At 45.4% G+C, this 18,997-nt stretch overlaps 1 protein-coding gene across 4 annotated transcripts in view; it reads left to right on the forward strand.

The window, feature by feature from the left end:
* The window catches only part of LINGO1 (leucine rich repeat and Ig domain containing 1), a 429,045-nt gene that overhangs the window by 57,335 nt on the left and 352,713 nt on the right, over window positions 1-18,997 (forward strand). The window contains exon 3 of one of the 4 annotated variants that reach the window (XR_010917383.1): window positions 14,980-15,092. The exons of the other annotated variants lie outside the window; for them this stretch is intronic. The gene's annotated coding sequence lies outside the window, so the exon portion shown is untranslated. Of the gene's footprint in view, window positions 1-14,979; window positions 15,093-18,997 lie in introns of those variants that run through there. 4 annotated transcript variants of the gene reach the window in all.

Genomic DNA, 18,997 nt, shown 5'->3' on the forward strand with positions numbered 1-18,997 from the left:
TCACTGTTTGTATGCAGGTTATCACTAAGAGTCCAATTAATGAGAAAAACTCTCTCTGGGAAATGTACGTAAGTTAATGTTGCTATGAAAGTGTAACTCATTGTTGTGCCTTTTTGGGCATTCAGATTTGTCACCATTACACTACATTATTCTAGGGTTTTTACATATCATATATAGAGTGTAATTTAAGACTTCTACTGGAAACTCAGCATTTTTGGAAAGAGGCACCTCATTATCAGTTTTTCTTCTTAGTTATCTTGGAGTGTCGGGTTTTCGTAAGTCTGGCAGTAAGCCTTTGTCGGGTTCTGTGTACAATAGGCTGTCCTCCTTGAATAGAAAAGTATGGGCTGGTTCACACTGACCGCGCGATTCGGCGGCAGTCGACGGGAGTTACGCAAACTACGCAGAGTAGTTTTGCATAACTGATGTCGACTGCTCAGCTTCCCTTCTGTACGCTGTTCACACTGTGCTGAGCCGTTCCCGTCGACTCAGCGCTACACTACTTGAGGGGGTGGACTTACTCAGTCGACTTCCCGATTGATTGAGCGGGTCTCCCTGATCGCTCAATCGAGCCTGAAAGATCGATCTGGTGGTGGCGATTTTGCTGCTGTCAGTGTAAACGTAGCCTATGTCTGTTCTTCTGTAGGTAATCGAGTCTTACTGGTCGTCAATTGTTCTTGCACTCTCTTTCCTTCAACTGAAAGAAAGGGTGTCGGCAGGTAACTGAGTGCATGTCTGACTGTTTCAGTTCCTCAACAATGGTGCCCCTTCCTCAATCCACTATAATAAAGGGTTTCTGGCCATCCTTAAGGGAATAATAGTTTACACCATCCATGATGAACGTGTGGGCTTTACGGCTAATACCTGGGTTTTATAATGAGCACATTGGCTGTGTGACAATTGTATTGATGGCTCAATGAAATCCTTCCAGTAGGCATCAAGCAAACACCTGTGATGATTGTGAATACAGCCCCATAGGATTTGCCTCAAGAGAAGGGAGCAGCAGTCTCTTTATACACCTTCACATTGCTGCCAATATCCCACCTCCCTCCTTTGTCTTGAGGGGTTGTGTGATGCTTCTTGATGAGATTAACTTCTTCAGATCAGACTGTCTGTTCCCTGGTACCTTGTGCAATGGGCTCTTCAGGCAGAACCCCATAGTACAGATGGGGAGCTGAGGTCTAGAGAGACTGGCCCAGATCACTCAGGAAGTCTGTGGTAGGGCAGGAAATGGAAACCATGACTCACGAGTCCCAGCTAATGCCCTAACCACTGGATCATCCTTCCTCCACGGGATCTGTCCTGAACACTTAGGGGCATTAAAGTTTCCCTAGCACTTTCCAGAAGAAATAGGATTGTTTGGCCAGAATACTGGCACTAATTCCAGCTGTGATAGCATGCATATCCTTCAACCACCCAATCCCACAGCATGGAACTGAGATCCCAAAAGGAGGAACAAGGGATACTGCGTGGGACCTCTTTCTCTGAGATGGGTTCCTCTCCCCTTTTATCACTACCGCTCCATCTCCTGCTCTCTTTCCATTGCTTTCCAATCTCTCCTCCTCTCTTCCTGCACATTCTCCAGTGTCTACTCCTTCTCCTTTCCAACTCAGTTCCCTTATCTACCCACCTCCGCAGTGCTTCAAAGCAGTTGAAGTACAGGTTAAATTCTCCTACGTGTGTGCTTGGACCATGCTTCCATTTTTACTCTTAGAGGAAGAAATCTCCAAATTTTTTTATTTTGCTGTCATATCCTCCATGGCAACTCATTTTATTCTGATCACTCCAACATGATCATGCAGGGTCAGATACTGAATACTATCTTAACCTGCAATCAGTCCCATTGATTTCAGTAGAATTACTCGTAGAGTAGGATGTGACTCTATGTGAGCAATTGAATCACAATCTGTTGCTAAGAATAAATGCCAGTTAATTAAATATATGTATGATCGGAGTGAGAACCTGAAGACGCAGATTAATTTATGAGAAACTGAAATGTTTAACTAATAAACAAGAGCCTGCTAAGCTCTATATTAATTTAACCTAATGAAGTCCTATAATAATCTATGATAAATGAGGAAAGCTCCCAGAACATGAGCAGGGAAAAGCTGCAGTTGGGTGTCATGATAAATTATTAGTTAATAGTGAGAATAATTCATAACCCTAAGAACAACAGAAAAGAAACATCACAGATTGTTTGTTTAATAAGCTAATCGATAGCTGAGCACCATGTATCTTAATTCAAGTTAGATTTACCTTTTACGACAATAAATGGATTTTTTCCTCAGAATAATCTTACCCGTTAATATTGTTTTTCCCCTGTTGAGCCTGGATAATGGGAGGAATTATCCTCTTTCCAATCAGACACATTTTCTTTCTTACCAATTAACAGAACAGTAGGAATCAATACACACACACACACACACACACATTTTCATCCCGCTCGTTCTGAGTAGCAGCAAAGACGTTTTTATCCAAGGAAAATGGGCTTAGGGATACAGAGCCATTCTGAACAGAGTGTGGGTTAGCCCAGAAGATCATCTGAAGTAATGAACAGTTTCCAACCATGTGCGTGTGTGGCAGGTGCCCTGGGTCAGATTTATGCTTTTAATATTGCCTTTAGCCCCATCCTGTAGTAATACAAAACCTTATATTTGTAGCCCACTTCCTCCAGAAAGTCCCAAAGTGCTTTAGAGGCTGTGTGTACATTCAGGGGTCACTTGAATGCAGGGGTGAATTTCATGAGCAGTTTTCCACCAGAAAGGTGCATCAGGATTTAGAAGTAAAGGACTTCTCTGCAGAAAGTTGCAGGGGCAGCTTGAAAGAGAGGGAATGGATTCAGCTGTGCCACCATAGCTGACGATGGTAGCCTTACAAAAAGCAGCCAGGGGTATCACACGATCACCAGTGCTCAGGGAAGCTGAGTTTAAAGACTGTAGGCCAGATCCTCAGTGGCTACAAATCAGCCTAGCTCTGACTTCAGTCAAGCTGTGTCTATGTACACCAACTGAGATTTGGGCCACGTGTCTCCAGTGGAACAGCGCCGTCTGGCTGTGCCTCTGCAGTGGTTTAGAAGAATGAACACCCACGAGAGAAGGGTGTCCCCAGCACCATTTTTTTTTTCAGGCTCCTGGGTTTTCCTTGGAAGTCTGCCAGGCCCAGCCCTGCATAGCTTCTAAACTCTGATGGGACTGTGATTGGAGTGTGCTCTGCTTTGTGTGGGAAGGCCATAGTGTTTAAAAGGGGGATCAGTTGCTGAGTCCCGCAGGGGTTAAATTGTGAACAGGGTGCAGTCCAGTATTATTTAATTCCCGCTCCTAAGGAGAGGTTCACCATGTCCCCTCTTTTTATCCCTTTCAGTCCCCTCTCCTCTTGGCCTCCCCCTAAAGAGTTCTAGTCACCCCTCTTTAGATCCCCTGTGAGAGAAGTCTGACACGCTTTGCAGTAGAAATGGGCCCGAGAAGCAAATTTGGATTTGTCTCTAGAACTCTGTAGTGTGCCGTGGGGCTCGGGTCTGGGTTTGCACCTAAGTGAGTGAGACCCTTACAATTGATGGAGCTTTGTGATTTACACCAGAGGAGGATCTGGCCTTCAACTTTTCTTAAAGGAATGTATGTTCCATGTAGCAGCCCTACAGGCCGCCACTTGTTCTGTAAACCAAAAAAACCAGAGACATTTGGTCTGAAAAAAGGCATCTAAAAATAATCTGTTAGGACCAAACTGTGGGCACCTTCTTAAGCACCAGAGTTCTGAGCCTGCAATTTTTCTTGCCCTTGTTTAATGCATACACAGATCTGGTAGTTATCCCACCTAGTCATCTAATCTGGACTTGCAAAACTCAGTCCTGGAAATGGATGGGTTCAGAAATGTCTTGGTGGGTCACAGGCTGGATTTCAGGATGGGGTGAGAGCCTCCCCCCACTCCAGCCGTGGACACTGAGTAAAGAACAAGGCCCACCTCTACGCAGGACGATTGCCCTGCTGGAGGTCCTGTGGAAGACACCTGTGAGGGTGCCCCTGAGGACCCCTTCACAAGCCATGGCATAGAGGTGCGCTGGGGCAAGTCGGGTGGGCAGCGACGTACAGCGCTGTCACCCATCGAGCAGGCTGGGGATACTGGAAGTTAGACAGGCCTAGGGTTGTGTGAACTTCACTGGGGGCTGCTGAGCAGCCCAGGGTTGGACAGAAGCAAAGCCACCTTAGCCCCTCCCACTGTCCTCTCAGCTGAGAGTTCTGTGCTGTCCCTGGGAACATCTCGCCCTTGGCTTCTCACCCCTACCAAGGTAGAAGGAGCCTGTGTCGCCCTAGGGTGACTCTTGGATAAAATCAGATCTGCTGACCCCGATTCAGATATTAAAGGAATGAGTGGGAAGGGGCTTGGCCAACAGCGAGACTCGAGTGGATAGCTCAGGGCCAGCCTTCGAAGGGGATGACCCAGCTGTGGCTGGTTGTCCAGCTATTTCCTGAGTTGGAATTTGTTAATGCAGTAGCACCCCAAGTGTGCTAGTAGAGACCTATGATGAGACCATTCCTTTCCTAGGAATATGGGAGGGGGACGCATATTCAAGACAGGATAAGGGTGAAGCTTGGGACATAACTTTTTAGTGCCATGGTTTGTCTTCCTTATTTAATCATTGCTAACTGCTGCTCTACTGAGCCACTGCAAAATCTTCCTCTTGTTGTTTTCTTCCTGCAGTCTATACCCCATTGTTAAATTGTTTCTCTTGCATTTGTAAACGACACCTGCCCCTTTTACATCCTATGCTAACAGCAGTATGGTGCGAGCCCATGCCTGCCTCTTCTCTAATGCAAATCTTGTCCTGTGTGATAGATCATCTCCCAGGCAAATGCTGATCAAACTAGTTCCTGACCAGCAAAACAGAAGCATGTCTGAAACTCTCTTGTCTAAACTAAGATTGTACATCCCATCCCATTGCTCAGCTTGCCCGAATAGACACCCAGGACCATCTGTCTCTGTGGATTCATCCCCATTGCATCAGTGCTGATCTCTTGTGTGGAATATGTCCCCTTATTTGACGTCATGCCTAGATTTTCTTATCCATTGCTGCCTCTATTGTGTATTCATTACAATGCCCACAGGCTCCTCCAAGTCCAATGTGTGTTGAATTGCTGCTCATCTATTTCTCCCAATGTCCTCATACTCATAACCATGAGGCCCATATTACCCATGTGCACATCTGTCAGGCTTCATATTCCTCAGCCGTTTCCAGGGTTACATAAAATTGCCCGTGTTTATGACATTAACAGCAACTCCGTCCCTTCTTCCCCCCAGAGTCCAAGCCGTTGCCTCTCTTTATGAGGATTGATATTTGGACAGTAAATATTTTAGAACCTCATCCGGTGATCATGTCTGTGTGTGCGCATACATTCTTATCTGGCAACAGATGTCGTTGAAGCTCTCTCCATGGGAAACGCCGCACATTTGCTTTGTCTTTTCCTGCTCTCCGCACCTTTTGTGTGTGTGTGTCTCTGTCTGTGAAGGGCTGACAGTTTCTGCTGCAGAGGAGGGAGTTGACAATCTGAACAACAAAGCCACGCAGGGAATGTTACATGAGTTGCTCAGCTCATGAAGGAATCTGTGAGCCTCAGTTTAAAGGAAGGTCCTGTGACTGGGTCTTCATCAAAAAATCCCTCCTCTAGCCCAGGGCACTGCATGATCCTTATTGATTCACGTTCATTTAGGTCCCCCCATTCAGCAGCAAAGTGCGCAAGGCTAATCCTAATCCCCAGGAAAGTTAATATTGAATCGACCGACATAGGCCCTGTTAGCACCATTAGGCAGGACAGATTTGTTAGCAGAGGCAGAAGCCTCACAGGATAGGGTCATACTGCAAGTGAAGGCATTTTTGTAGAAAGGGTAGGCACACTAACTTTAACTTAGCTCGCACGGATAACAATAATAATAAAGACATAGTGACATGGGCTAGCAAGCTGAGTATGTACGCAGGGTCCCTAGACTCTGGTGCCAGCCTGTGCTGAAGCTCCCGCCACCGTGTCTTCACTACTACTGTCACCAGTGCTAGCGAGATTAAAACTAGCATGTGTTTGTCTACCTGTCCTGCAATCCCGTCTTCACTTGCAGCCAAGACATACCCATAGGGAAGGAAAGATGTGTCTGACTCCTAAAGGCCATGGAAGAAGTAACAGGGACACAGTAGCTATATATGTCAGAGCTGTGCTGTCCTAGCTCTGAGAGATGACTAGAAATGGGCTCAAGTTTAAAAATTCAGACCTATCTTTCAAACAGCCTACAGTTTAGTTGTTGCATTTAGGGTTTTGGTGTGGGGACTACTTCTGAATTTCAGATCAGGCTGAGGATTTGGACTTTAAGCGCCACATAGATTGCAGTTGTTGAGAATCCACGGTGTTGATTCAATTGTTTTTAAAGTATGAGGAAAATCCTAGTTATGCAAGTGAAGGTCAGTTGATATGCTCAATCCCCTTCCATGTTGCAGTCTTGTCACTCGATGAGTTTACTCCTGTCTTGAAATTGAACAGCATATGTGAAAATCAGCCTCACTGGGTTTGTCTCTTGTGAGAGCCATTCTCGCAAGCAGCATGTATATTTCATGTACAATTTTAATTTCTAAAAAATTATTTATTTTCTGTATAATCTAAATTGTATTGTAAACTCAAAGTTTAAACAGAAGTTAGTTAACATGAAGGGGATGATAAATACAAGCAGAAACACTAGAGGATTATAGGGGTTGCCTAGTGGGTAATAGTGTGTTTCTTCACAGCTGAATGGCTATTCTGGATAGCCTTTAAAAATATAAATTCCAACACAGGAGATCAGTGACTATAACCACCCACATCTCAGGGTTCTAGTGATGTAAAGAAGAATCAGTCAAGCTTTTCTCTCATTGTTACTGTGATGTGACCAGCCCAACTTAATTCTTCATTAGCTAGAACCCTTGCTGTGTAAAGGTTGAAACAACAGAAAGCTCTGCTCAGTCTTAACTATGGCATCGTTAACACTTAGCCATAATGACCTGGGTTTTTGGACCACACTCCCTTTCAGGAAATTATTTTTTGTGTCCAAATTGGCAAGTGAGATCTGTCCACAAAACTTGCCTTGAAAAGACTTAGCCAATGCAGAGCCTGGAAGTTCAATAACACATGTAGGTGTTGCCAGTTTTGCTAATTATCCTCATGCTTTTGTGATTGCTCTTGACGATCAAGGCCTTGACACGCCAGTTTTGTGTTGTGAAGGGTTTTGCAAAGCACACTGAACTTTTTGCTGTTTTTAGATGCATGGGGGTACCTATCAGGCAGTCACTCACTAGCAAATTAGCAATGAACCATTGGTCCCTTTTCACGCTTCCTACTTTTAAGGCCAGATTTTTTGGCAATCTAGAAAAAGAGCATATCTAGAACTCAGTACTTAGGTCTAGCCTGCTCCTGACAAGGTGTGCTGGTGTAGCGCAAAGCTGCCTAGTGGAGATGCAGTTTACACTGGCAAAAGAATTGATTTGTTGTTAGTTTATACCAGTTCCCCAAACAAAATAAGCTGTACCAGAAAAAGGGCTTTTTTGATGGTATAACTGTCTACACTAGAGCTTTGGCTGGTATAACAATGTCATAAAGAAACATGTCTAACTGACATTGTTATACCAGCAAAAGTTTCGGCCTTACTTGGGAGTACAGTTGACCGAAGTTGGTCAGACCTCTTAAGTAAAAAGTACTCACTTGAGTAAGGATTTGCAATATCAGATCCCTAATCTGCATGTGCAGACGCTGCCTGGGATTTTCAAAGGAGCAGAAGAGAGTTAGAAGTCAAATGCTTACTGCATTTCAATGGAATTATGTGCCTAACTCCTTATGGCCTTTCTGAAAACCTCAGTCAGCCCAAGTGCATGAGCAATAGCCATAGATCCCTGTGGCTAGCTGGATGTTTTTGGATGCCTAAGGGGTCTGCTAACCTGGCCCTTGATGGCTGCATTCTTTTATGTCAATGTAGTATTTATTTATTTATGGCTTCTGCCGCACTGCTTAGGCTGATGTATGGAGCCACTGTGAGATATTTTGAGGCACAGTGAGATATTTTAAAAACATCTCACTACTCTGGAACCATACATAGTGTACTAGTTGTATATTAGTTACTCTGTGATTTCAATGAAGGGAAAAACATTTCAGCCTGTCAGAGCCTTTTCACTGGCTTTCTGCCAGGCAGCTATTGTCACTCCCCTTTCTCCCCTTTCAGTTCTTTCTCAGTTACTTGTTTTACTCCTCCTGAGCTCTGCCTTTATTTTATTTTTTCTTATACAAGAAATAAAATTAAGCCCTTAATGGATCCCCATAGACATTCATCAGTTCTCACAAAGAAATTTCATTTTAAAAGTATGCAATAAAACCTCTTTAAACTGGATTGTTTCCAACAGGATTATATTTTAGGAGACTATCTCATCAACATGAGTAACTCCTTTTACAGGTGTTATGCCCTGAACAAAAGACCCTGACCTGATTTATGCCAGTGCTATCAGGAGTAACTCCAATGTAGTCACACCAGTTTGAGCATTGGAATTAGGCCTAGAAAACACAAAATAAATGTTTCAGAAAGAAAGAAAGAGAAGCCCAGGCACCATCTTGAAGGAGAAGCCAGCACAAATGAGTTCATAAAATGCAAAGCAAATGAGTTGTATAAACCAACAGTGTGGTATGAGAGATTTTCACTTAGAGAGAACCTATCATAAATCACTCCAGGCTCATTTTTGCTCTGCTGCTTAAGAAAATATTTTTCATATCCTGCTACCTGCTGCTCTGTTTTCCACATAGATAGGTGTTTATATGTACAGAACCTTTGCAGAATTCTACTCTTCCAGTACAAGTAGGTTTTTTTTATTGTCAGCTATATCTTTAGTTATTTTTTGTCAAATTAGGCTAACTGATTGCAATGCAGTTGCATAGCAATTGCAATATGGTTTTGCTTTTCAGTATGCCGTTACTACTGATTTATATAATCAGAAGCTGACTACATGCTTGATTTACTTAGACCATCCTGTTGGTGTTCTTAATACACATTCTGTTGAATCCAAGTATGGAAAATACAATGTACTGACACTATGACTTTTCTCAGTGTAGTTTGTAATTACATTGTAATTACACTGTGGTTTTTGCTATGTACTTACGGTTAACCTTATTCCAAGGTTTGACCCTTTCATCTGTTATCCTGAGAAAAGATGAACAACAAGTTTTTTGCTCAGGCTGCTAAGTTTTCATGACTGCTCAGTCTTGCAAGGCTGCTGAGATTGTACACAAGACAGAGACTGGCAGCTGGGTGTGGGGTGTCATGAAGTTCTATTGGCCTGAATTGCGGGAGTTTTCTGTACAGGTGGTTACTCAGGTCACCCCAAATGAGAGTTATTGTAACCTTGTTTCTGTTGTGAGTCGTGCCTGTATTTTCTTTAAGGTACATTTTAAAGAGATGCTATTTTAAAGAGTTTTCTCCAGTTTAAAATTTGGTTTATATTATGTCTCATAGCCCTCTGCCTGCAAAGCCAGGTTGCCTTAGTTACCAGGTGCAAGATTTGGAGTAGTCGGTTTAAAAATGTGTTTTATTTTTTCTATTAAAAATTATCTAAACTAGATTTCCTCTAAACTGTGTTGCTGTGATAAGGCCCGATATCTCATGAGCCAGGAGGCTAGACACTAATGCGTTAGGCCATTAGAAAGCCCAGAACCCTAGACCCCAGTGGGACAGAGAACATGTCTGTTTTTCATAGGTGGCCAGGACTGTAGAATGGCCACTGACCGACGGCTTGCTATAGCAACTGCAGTTGCCAAGGGGAAATTCGACAGACACAACACTCCACCCGGTTTTCTTCAGATTTGGTGTAAGGCTGACGCTTCCTTAGCTTAACTCTTAAGACACAGCCTTATTGTGGTGTTATGTGACTGTTGTATTATCACCTCCACACTCCTCAGGCCAGCCGCTGGAGGCCTCATTTTGTCTCTTTTCTTTTGACAATACCTGATCAGCTAAGGTGTGCCATTTTCCTTCCTAGGGTGAGTACATGCACTCAAAGATGCTGTGACAATGTACCAGCTGCTCCATCTGAATCTGGGCTTTCTCTGTATCCCTGTGATGCCCCATCTCCCTTATGGCTCTGTAGAACTGTGGAATGGCTCAGCAGGAAAAACAGGATGGCTGCAGCTATTAAGTTCTCTTCCACAGGGAATAGTGGGCTAGATCCTCAGCTGGTGTAATAGGTACAGCTCCATTTTCCTCAGTGGAGCTGCTCTGATTTCTGACCTGAGGGTCTGACCCAGTGGTTAGTGCAAGAAAAGCAAGGTGAGCTAACATCAATGGCAAACTACTCTGTATGGGATTTAGCCTAGTTGTTAGTCATGTTTGTTACAGTAGTGGCCAAGGGCCAGCTAAGACTTGGGGCCCCATTGTGCTAGGCACTGTGCAGATGCAGGGTAGTAGGTAGCCCTGTCCCAAAGAGTTTCCAATCTAACTAAACCAGAGAGATGCAGGGTAGGGGAAGGGTTGGAAGACACAAGCAGAATGAATAGTGTGCTGGCCACAAATGGCATGTTAATGAGTTCTGGAGGTGGGTTTAGTTAGGAAGGGATCGACTTAATGGAAAGGAAAGGGAAGGGGGTGAGGGGACAGGATAGGGAAGAAGAAAAGGGGGGGGGTGTGGGGTGAAGCAGAGGTGAAGAGACTGTGGGGAGGGTTGGAGCAAACAGCCAATCAGTGCAGGGTGGAGGAATTCAGAGCTTCCCACAGTTGGGACTGGAATAGCCAAGGTCCTGCTTTGGCTGCTTCCACCCCTACTGTCTTTGCCTGGCTCCTCTCTGCAATTTCCCCCCAAGGCCACATGGCAGAGGAGAGGCACCACCTGGGTCCTAGTGCGCCCAGTATGTGCGTGGGGCTCCCCTGCACAGTTCTCCCTCCAGGTGGGAGGAGTGAGCCTGGCTGTGCCCCATTTTACCCCTTATCCCCCAGGGTATCAGTCCTTGCTTTGGCTTCTCCTTTAGGTATTGAACTTACCTTCCCAAAGGCACCTACCCCCCTTGTCCCAACCAGCCAGATTTGCAGCCTTTATGAGGAGGAATTTAACCCCTCCTTAACCTAGCACAATGGTGTTAAATGTTATATAGTAAAATGATGCCACATCCTATTTCAGCGTCATGTGCTCTGACCCCTCTGGCTTCGCTGAATGCACAATTTGAAATAGACCAGGGCTGCTGCACTTCTTGGACCCCCCGGCATGCCTCCTGGCAATGAAAGAAGATTAGGGCTGGGGAAAGAGGAGTTAACCCTCTGACACATGATTGTGCAAGCAAACAAGGGACTGTCTTTTTGTTCAGTGTTTGTACAGCACCTAGCACAATGGGGCCCAGGACTATTGGCTTGGCACTATGATAATACAAACAGTAAGTAATAATAATGAACACACACGCTTGCCTTTTGAGCAGCCTTGTGTACCCGCACTGCAAGTGCCCCAGCGCTTACTGAGCAGTTTGTTTTCAATCCACAGAGAAACCCTGACATGTCTGGCATGTAACAGTGTACTGAGTATTCCTTTGTTTGCCCTTGGAGCTTTATATCTTCAGGGACCAGTCTCTTTGGTGGAAAAGAAGCTGAACTGACACTCATGCAGTTGGCAAAAAGAAATAACTTACAATAAAGATGAAGCTTTATTTATTTATTTATTTATTTTGTGAACATCTCCCCATGGGTCTCCCAGGGGAGCTGGACAAAACTGGGGCAGCTACCGGGAGGGAAAGCTGAGGATGGTATGGGATACAGTTAGTTCAGCACTGGAAAAGCGACAGCTCCTGCATGGGACTTTCGAACTGATTGATAGGAAGTCCTCGGCTCAAGTAGCAAGGAAGTTCACAAGACGCAGCACTGTGCATGCATGCACGTGTTAGGTTTCTGTGCTCAGCTTGCTTTGTGCTTTGGAAGCCGTAGGCCTATGCAATTCCATAGGACTCCACTCAACTAAGACACATGCATGTCTCCAGCAGCCCTGTGACAAGGGAGCTACCCCACAAAACCTAGTGCTGGTCTTGCCCCTCTGGGCACCCATCTTTGCCCTGTCTTCTGTGTCTTCACCTGAGTACACCTGTATTTCCCTGCCTGGGTGCAGCAATATTGACCTGCCCCTGCATGAGCATTACATGTAAAACTCTTTTGTGCCCAGGAAGGTCCCATGGACTCCCTATTCAGGAGGGATGGCAGCAATCACACAATTGCTGCATGCATGTGTTTGTAATTGAAATTTGCTTTGGACACTAGTCTTCCTGCTTCTGTAAACGCTCACAGGTGCTTTGTTGTGTGTGCACATGCCCAGACAGCATCCCTGTCTCTGCTGCAGAAGTTAGAGCTATTATCTCATGCAATCTAAAGTAGAGACTCTCAAATGAATATCAGAGGAGGACAAGCATGTTTCAGTGGAGAAGAGACACCTGGCTGGCTCCAGGAGGGCAGGGGCAGTGGTAGCAAGGTGCAAGAGATGCTGTTAGATAAAGGATGTAAACGCTGCCTCAGCGGGAGCTCTCGTGTTTAACACAAGTTAGAATGAAGAGGCAACCTGTCAACACGCAGCCTCCAGGAGGAAATGTCAGAGTGAGTGCTGATCCCTCTCTGTTCTCTGAGGAGCACTTATTAATCGACAGACCAGCTCCAAGCTGCTCCAGGCCCGGGCGTGCTGGAAAAACTCCAGGACTCATAACTTTGTCACCTCTCGTGAGGTGGGCGAAATCTGTGAGATTCAGGCCAGGCCATTGTGTTTGCACCTGGGTTCTTGGCTGTGCCTGTCAGCCTGGGGCCATCCTATGAAACCCACGTTTCCTAGCCATCCTCATCATTGTTTACTTTCCAGTAGCACCGAGAGACTTCCATTGAGGTGGGGTCTCCGTGGTGGGTGTTGCACATGCACATAGTGAGAGACAGTCACTGCCCTGAGGAGCTTAGTCTACATAAGCAAGAGGAAAAAGTCTCCCCTTTTACAGAGGGGGAAACTGAGGCACCAAGAGATTCAAGCCAGGAACTGAATACAGATCTTCTGAGTCTCAGTTCAGTGCCTTAACCCCAGGACCATCTTCCAACTCTGCTGGCTTGGCAGGTTGGGTCTATTCTAAGTTTCCCTTTGGGGAAGGTTGACGTGGGGGAGAGGGGGGAAGATGACAGATGAGGATGCTTTAGCCCTGCTTTCCCATCTTTTGTTAGGGAAAAGCTGTAAATCCCCTGGAGCCCATGATGGACATGTAATAATTTGTGAATACTGCATGTGACCTGGTTATTGGGATGATTGCTGCATGGCTATGCTGGGTTAAATCAACTCAGCTGTTGGGAAACAAACACGGAGGCAAATCCATGGCACCCCTCTGCAAACCCAGGGTGGGTATTACAGGGCAATGGGAGAGCAGTTGGCCCAGAGGAGGTGAGACAATTGCCCATGGAGCCCTCCAAACTGGTTTTGGATTAGCTGGGTCCAAAAGCCTGGGAATTGAGGGAACAAAGAACTCTGGCTGGAAGTGAGTCGCTCTCCAGGGGGAGGCAGTCATTTCTGGGGCTGTCTGCCAGAGTCCCCATCGCAAGGGGCAAGACCTTAGGTAAGATAGACATGCATGTAGATTGCTGTTCTAAAATCCTTTTTCTCTTGTGTTATGCTCTGAGCTTACTGTTCAGATTAAACAAGACTTTGGTTCAGGCAGGCGGGCTGGTTAGTATTGCATTCCTCGCCCTCAGTCAGAAATACCCAGCAGGTCAGTATGCAGCATACAGCAGCCCACTGGTCTAGGAATGGGAGAATTGTGGGATGCCATTGATCCCATCAGGCCTGGTACTGCGAGGGGTGCACTTGGAGAGACCAGAGAGAGGACAAGTGCTGCTAGCCCTATAACCATGATGGAGCCATTTACCTTTGAGACTGCCTCTCTCCCTTAGGCCTTTTACCTTCTGTTGGCTGGCCTGCTCTTACCATCTTCCTTCCTTGAGCAGCTCTCAGCAGGTGGGGGTGGCAGGGTAGTGACATGTTGCCAAAATTAATAGTGCTCCTACTAAACTGTTCCTCCTCAGCCTATGTTGTGTCCCAGGGGTAGGCGTGTGCAGGGAAATGAGGGGCTGGGAAATCTATTCCTTTGTTTAAACAGAGACTTCCTTACAAATATAGGCAGGGAGGGAGCGCTGCTTGGCAAACAAACATATTAAGCAGCTCTTTGCAGGAAATGTTTGTTCTTTGTGCCTGGAAAAAAATCTACAATATTGTTTCTGGAGTAGTGTGGTGTTCAACACTTGTAACTGACAACCCGACGGGCAGGTGAGATTGTATGGATGGTGGTGGTGGTGGTGGTGGACATCTGAGATATCTTCCCCTGGAAATGTCTGTGGAAAAACCTGCTGCCTGTAGTGCAATGTGTGGCATGTTGCAGGGCAGCGACTGTGCACCGAGGAAGCAACTCACAGGTGCAAAGGGATGGCGGGGAGGGGGTTTGGTGAGATCCAGTTGGGAAGGGTGTGATCTAATTAGGGGTTCCCAACCTCAGGTTTGTGATCATTCTGCTTGTTCCATGTGGCAAGATGGGATGGGTGGGTCCTCGTTAGAGCTCAGCTGACTGGGATGTGGGTAAAGATTGAGACTCTCTGGCTTAACAGTGTCCAGAGAAGGGGTGACTCCATCCAAGATGGAATAGCTACCCCAACCTTCCCTTCAAATTGGCGGCAGAGTTATATCCTGTCTCTCCCAGCATTTCACTGAAGCAGAGCACTCTCAGTAGAGTTGGAATCTGCTCCCTTTTGTCATTTCCCAGAGCCTGAGTCTGGCAGCTTTTTAGGATGCTGTGCAGGATGGCTCAATTTGGATTTAACAAAAAAAAAAAAAAAAAAGAAAGACAGGAGGGTATTTATTGAGAGCAGTTTGGTGACTGATTATTGGCCATGGTTATTGCTGATGGATTTGTAGATGCACCCACCTATATCTCTGCATTATCCCACCTCTAGGATTTGGCTGCGCGACCAGCTCATAGGGTACTGCTACGACGCCAGATCTGAGACTCCACATACTGGAGAAATACACTTTGCCTTGGCACTGTGCTGTATTCCTCCCATCCCTCTTTCAGCGCCTTGCAAGAGGGGAGGGGGTGCACATGCGGGACCACGTAGCCTCTGTGTTTATCTCAGAGAGCCATTCGGCTGTTCTGCAGCAGCTAGAGCTGGCTGTGTGGGTGACTGGTGTGACAGGTGAAAAGCGGGGCTAAGATGAACCAGCCACTGTGCGGGATTGTTAAAGAAACAGTGTGTTTGCATTTAATGTATCTTAAAAGTTATTTAGCTTTGTTGTGATTTGAACTTGTTGGTTGGCTTTTAGAATTCAAATAAAAACGCTTGGCACTTCTAGCGCACATTTAATCTCAGCCTCACAAAGCACTTTAACATTAATTAAGCCTCCCAACAAGCCCACTGCTATTTTATTTAACTTCTGTTTGTGGCTGGAAGCGTGAAGGCCTCAGTTTAACTACACAGTGGGCTGTATAAGATCCCTTTGTACTCATCCCATCTATGGACCTTGTCCTGGCTTGGACACAAAGGAAGGGGAGACCGTAAGAGCATCCTAACCAACAGGGAGGAGAAAGCCAAAGGGAGCTAGGCAGCCTCAAAGGCAGAAGGCTCCAGGGTCCCTGATAGAAGCTGAGAAAGGAAGGATGAAATGTCCCTGACTGGCACCCTTCCATAACCAACTAGGCTAGCAGATGGTGCAGAGTGGAAGAATGGTCTGGTGGTTAAGATACTAGCTCTGGGGTTCTGGGCTCAATTCCTGTCTCTACCACAGACTCCCTGGGTGGTGTTGGGCAAGTCATTTTATCTGTGTGCCTCAATTTCCCCATCTGTAAAATCTTGTCTATTCAGATTGTAAACTCTTCAGAGCAGAGGCTCTCTTGGGGCTGTGATCTTAGCTGGGGGCTCCTGGCAGCACTGTAATAGAAATATTTGATGATGATGGAGGGATGAAAGGGGAGCTTGATTTCTGGGGCTGGTTCAGTTAAGTTTTTCACTGAGATGCCAGTGAAGGACTAGGTTGGGACCTTTGTGTTTCTAGAGGCCTGCTTATACCCCTGTGTGGGCTACCCAGACCTTAAATCAAGGTATACAAGAGTGAGTGGGGCTGTGGGCACAAGAATTTCCTCTCTAGAGCAGGGAGCCAGGAAGAGGCATGGTTGGGTGGAATCCTGGTCTCTGCCTATCGCTCCTTGACTGGTACAGTCAGCAGAGGGGAGTAGTGATTTGCTACTGATATAAGCCAGCAATAAATCAGCCACAATTCCTTCCCTGGATGGCTGCACGTCAGGTGCAGTGCAAAATTGCCCAGAGGTACTAATTGAATCCCCATGTTCGTAGTGGTGCTCTGCTCCAAGCAAACCCTCACCCACACCCCAAGCTCCTCTCACTCGTGACATCAACATGAGATGCCTCTCACAGCAGATTGTCTCTCTTGTGTGCTTTGTTCAGAGCGAAATAATCACTGTCAGCATTTACATTGTCATAACGAGGCGTCGCTAGTGAATGAGCCAGGTCACACCTCTCTGAGTTATTGTTTCAGGCTCTCTGCAAACTCAGCAGACCACACTGCATTGGTTTACACCTGTCTCGTGCTTTGAAGGTTACACGGGCTGGAACATGAAAGCTGAGCTTCTGAAGGTCAAGATGGCAACTACTTTGGATGGTTATCATGGCCAATAAATTCCTAATCCACTAAGAAACTGACTGAAATCCCTGCATCAATTCACACAGACCAGTGAACTGAAGAAAATGGTTTATGGCCACTGCAGGCATTTAAGATGCCTGTGTACTAGGGACTCAGAAGTGCATGTCTCCATATCTCATTACCAGTCTTTTTGAGACCTCTGGTTTTCTCTCCCATTTCCTTACAATATCATTGAACTGCATGTTAAAGTTCTGGCTGCTCCACTTCTCAGATGAAGTAAATGTGTTGTGTGTTCACCTTGTAACACATTACAGACTTTGGGGCAATTTCCTCTCATGCAGTTTGTTTCTAAGAGCAACACCCTGATTTTGCAAGTTTCAAGTGAAATGATTCTGCAGAATTGTATTGCTGCTGTGCTCTTGTGATTTAAATTACTTAAGAATATTAAAGCAGATGGGAAGTTGCAAAATATAATCTATGGATCATGACTAACAAAATATGCCAGGTTGGCTGTTCAACTGGAGATATTTTCAGGAATATATAGTCACTTTCACACTTGAGAAATTTACAAAAGTGTTTTAATTTTTTGCATCCTGTGTGGTCTGAGTAGATGCCTCATACTATGTCTGTTGCATGCTATTTTAAATTCTGTGCCTTCATTCTTTTTTCACAAGCAGCAGTGGAAGTAAAAGTTTGACTCAAGGTTCCAAAACTGCTACTACTATTGGTACAACTGGAAGGTCATCTTTGAGCCTCTCAGGGAGCATCTGCACTGTGATAAGAGACCCAGGGCACACCCAAAGCTGGCTCAGGTCAGCTGACTTGGGCTTGTGTGGCTCAGGCTGCAGGCCTATAAAATTGCAGTGTAGATGTTTGCACCTCAGCCTGAATGTCTACACTGCAATTTTATAGTCCCACAGCCCAAGCTCCGTGAGCCTGAGTCAGCTGACCTGGGCCAGCTGCGTGCCTTTTTTTTTTTTTCCATGTAGACATAACCTGTGTGGAAAAGACAAGGGTTTGGAAGCTGAACTACACTCTCCTCCCTAGAATCCATCAAGAGCACTGCTGAGGCAAATTAATGGAGTCGAGCAGATCCTGTTTCTGTAAAATCACACTGCCTTTCTCTGTGATTCTGTCAGGTCTCTCAAGCTAAGCACAACTGGACTGGATCAGTTTGAGCATGGGAGATCTCCAAGGAAAGCCCAGGATGGTACAGGGATCAGTGTAGGGTTGATCAGTAGCTTGTACTCAATGCTAGCTCTGTACTAAACCAATGCTCAGCACGGGGTTTAGCACAGATGAAAGAAGCAGCAATTCAAAATGTAAAGCTGGTTTTATTTTGTTTTGGTTTTTTGTTGAAAACTTTAAAAATGAACCCAATTTGCTGCATTTTATTAATCTTTTCACTCAGAAACTGGGCCCTTTTCCAGTAAAAACAAGCCCTTTTTTGAGCAAAAAGATAAGCATCTTCCAAACAAAAGCTGGCTTTGAAATTCAACATTTTTTGTGTTTGGAATTTCATGTTTTTGATGGGAAATATCAGTTTCATTCAATTATGTAGAAAAGTGAGGTTGGAGGGGGTGCAAATTGCCCCAATGAATCCGTGAACCACTTTAAGACTATACTGCATAGAGAAAACTCTCAGTAGTTTTGCACAGCTTTTATTGTAGACCATGTTCTCCTGCAAGTGTCCTCCTCCGTGCCCGTTCAGTTGGATATTGGGGCATAAATTGGCGTCGTTTCATTGACTGTGGCAGAGCTACACTGTCTTATACCAGCTGAGGATCTGGCCCAATATTTAGATTTACTTGCTGTTCTAAACTCTGGCCACGCACTGTTGAAATGTCTGACACCTTTCACCCAGAGAGAGCTGCAGTTCACAGGTTAAGTTGTCCCTAGCTGTAGCTTGTTTATGTGTTTGCAAAGTACCTAGGAACCAGTTAGAGTGAAAGACACTCTGTTAAGATCATTTGTATTTTGATCCCACCTAGCAGCCCCACTCATGGATCAGAGCTCCATTGTGATATGTGCCACGTATACATATGTACATCCCGAAAAGACAGTCCCTGTCCCCCAAGAGATTACAGTCTAAGCAGTCTCCTATTTATGCTATAAAGAGAGGAAGGCTTGTCCAGTGGTTAGGGTGCCAGCCTGGGACTCAGGGAATACCCTCCTTTACCCCAAACTTCCCCTGTGACCTTGCCACCTCTGGGTTTCCCATCTGTAAAACGGGGTTAATAGACTTTCTGTACCACACAGGGTCTTGTGCGGAGAAATACATTAAAGATTGAGACACTTAGATACCATGGTGAGGTA

The sequence above is a fragment of the Emydura macquarii genome, unplaced genomic scaffold, assembly GCF_026122565.2.
Source record: "Emydura macquarii macquarii isolate MOO-44397 ecotype Brisbane River unplaced genomic scaffold, CSIRO-AGI_Emac_v2 contig_3451, whole genome shotgun sequence".
Taxonomy (NCBI): domain Eukaryota; kingdom Metazoa; phylum Chordata; order Testudines; family Chelidae; genus Emydura; species Emydura macquarii.